Genomic DNA, 3064 nt, shown 5'->3' on the forward strand with positions numbered 1-3064 from the left:
AACTCAAAAGAATATCACAATGGCACAGTGCACTTAGTTAGGTACAAGCTCATAAGTACTCAAATTACTGGCCTTCATTATTTACACATTCTTGTCATCTACTTGCTGAATAAACTGTTTCATGTACTTACAACTGTAGACCAACTTTGCCCACCACTGTATGTGTGTGTATATATTTTATTAGATATAAATAAAATTTTTAATAAATAAAATATATACAAGCAGGGGCCAAGTCATGAAGATTACTATAAGCTATGTATGAAAATAATTCTTAGAGGAAAGGGAAAGGGTGTAATAAAATGTGTTAAGCAGGTAGATGACAACATCATCACACATGTGCTTTTAAAGTGTCAGTGGCTATAACATGGAGCATCTATAAGGATCATCTTTGAAGTCAAGTGCTCTGGTAATCCAGGTTGGAAATGATGATTGCAAAAAATAATTATTTAGAAGTAAATTCAAGCAAGATTGGAGATTGTTGGAAAGAAATAGGAAGATTGTAATGGTATACCCATTTATAAAAATAAGTCTATTGCTATAATGTATAGAAGGTAACCGCAATGATTAGGTGTGCAGTTTATTTTCAACTAGTCGGAGTTGTTTCTTGGGAAAGTGGAGGGGTTATGTAGCTCTGGTGTTAATAATGTGTAGCTCCAAATGGTGTGCTGATGGTACTCCAAGAATTTACACACCACTTGGTTCATACTGGCAAAGTATACCTGCTCTTGATTCATGAAACAAATAACATCACAGGCTACTGTCATTTTTGTGTGAAGACAAAACACATTTGTTTTATTATTTGGCTAGTTTAGTTTGCAACATGGTACTTCAGAAAGCAATGATTCTTTTCATGTTCCTGCCATAAAATAACTTTACTGTTTACAGAAAGATGTGAATTTACACATTTTGTTTAAATCATTCAACTAACATTAACATTTGCTTGGGCTAGGTACAGGAAATTCAATAATGAAGAGGATGCAATTTTTGAATGATGGGATCACCATCAAATGGAAGCACTTAGATATCAAACACTGAATGGTTTAGTTTCAAATGTGGAGCTATTTTGTAAACTCGACCAGGAGTAAGAAAATAAAAATTTTATATAAACTTGTGCTTGCTTCAGCAGCACATATATTAAAATCAGAATGGTACAGAGATTAGTGTGGTCCCTGCACAAGGATGACATACAAATTCATGAAGCATTCCATATTTAAAAAATAAATGAATAAAATAAAAACCTCCCCCTTTCTCATTACCATGCCTGAAAAAAAATAACATTAAAGATTGCTATGTTTAGAGGAACATTTAACATAGCATATATATTCTGATACAGCTGTAGAGTACAAATATTATATTATAAAAGATGGTTTTAAAATATTCAGAATCATGCAACAAGGTATTTTAATATATATTAAATTTCTAATATATATTTAATATGCTAAATTTAATATTAAATTTCTTTAATATGTATATATTAAATACATTTTTTACTTTAAAAGTGGCCATTGAGCCCATATCAATTACATGTATTTATTATGGACTGCCAGCAAAATGTAAAAATTACGTAGACATGTAGAAGTGGACATTATGATGACATTCATTAAAATGGGAGTTTTATCTGTAATTTCAGCTTTCTGTAAATTATATTAAGTGAGGTACATCTTATTTTATGTAGCAAGGCTAATAAAAATTTCAGACAAAGCCCAGAACACTTGGCCAGCATTCTACTAGTATCTGTTCGTGCCAATGACTTTGTTATTTTTCTCATAAACCTCCTTGACTCTAGGGCTTTCCAAGTCTAAAATATTCATCAGTATAATATTTATGATAATGACTGAAACAATAAAAGCCTAATTAGAGTAAAACAGATTTAATGCATTGCTTTTTGGGTACTCCCTGCTTACTAAAATATCTCAACCAATTAGACAAAGCATCTTGTTGAATGTGTTTGCTTATAATTGCAGGGCCACATTAACGAGGGCACAAAACCTACATATACTGGGATGTGGTAAGGAGAGTAGTAGAAAAGTCAGTAAATGTTACACCACAATGATTAGAGACTAAATTCTCCTTCAAATAGAACCAAAACTATTATTTAGAGGAGAATTCTTAGTTTACTTAGCCCATCTTTCTATATTCTTAATACCTAAAATAAAAATACATATACAGGTTCTAGTGGAGGTTTTTAGGTAAGAGAATGTGAAGACAAGCTGAATTCCAAAGTCTACAGGTAGTAAGGGAAACCTGTATCATTATATTGTGTCAACAAAGTTACTATCTTACCTAATAATAGACAAACATGCAAATTGACTGTACCTTCGCTGTGCCTTAAGCCAAGCCCACCAGCCAATCAGAGTGACCAAATGCAAATTAACCCAACCAAGATGGCGGCCGGCAGCCACGGAGCTGGAGCAAGCAGGAGGCTTGGTTTCCTCAATGATGGAAGAAGCCAAGCTTCCTGGCTGGCTGCTGCCTCCTCTCAAGGCAACAAAGTTTCAATTATAGAAGGTAAATAAACCCCAGATACCTGCTTCCAGTTGTCATAGCCATGGAGCTGGAGCAAATAAAAAAAATAAATAAAGAAAAGGCTGGGAGCTTCGGTCACTGGGGGGCTTGGTAGTCTGAAAACAGCCATCAGCCCTTAACCCAGGCTGGCCAGGCACCCCAGTGGGGACCCTCACCCTGAAGGGGGTTTGGGCAGCCTGAAAACAGCCATCAGCCCCTCACCCAGGCTGGCCAAACCCCCGTGGAGTGAGGGTCCCCACTGGGGGGCTTGACCAACTTGCAAACAGCCATCAGCCCCTCACCCAGGCTGGCCAGGCACCCCAGTGGGACCCCCACCCTGATCCAGGACACCCTTCAGGGCAAACAAGTCAGCCCCCACCTGTGCACCAGGCCGCTATTCTATATAATAAAAGGGTAATATGCAAATTGACCCTAACAGCAGAACGACTGGGAATGACTGGTCACTATGACATACACTGACCACCAGGGGGCAGATGCTCAATGCAGGAGCATCTGGTTAGTGAGCTCCTACAGGGGGAGCTCTGCTCAGCCACAAGCC

The 3064-nt window shown here is 37.3% G+C and overlaps 1 non-coding gene across 1 annotated transcript; it reads left to right on the forward strand.

The window, feature by feature from the left end:
* Positions 1–1110: 1110 nt before the first annotated feature.
* Positions 1111–1214, forward strand: LOC139007810 (U6 spliceosomal RNA). The gene has a single exon (XR_011470968.1). It is a non-coding gene; the product is annotated as a U6 spliceosomal RNA (small nuclear RNA).
* Positions 1215–3064: the final 1850 nt, after the last annotated feature.

The sequence above is a fragment of the Myotis yumanensis genome, unplaced genomic scaffold, assembly GCF_028538775.1.
Source record: "Myotis yumanensis isolate MYYU_CA2020_CCGP unplaced genomic scaffold, mMyoYum1.0.hap1 SCAF_3, whole genome shotgun sequence".
Lineage (NCBI taxonomy): Eukaryota > Metazoa > Chordata > Mammalia > Chiroptera > Vespertilionidae > Myotis > Myotis yumanensis.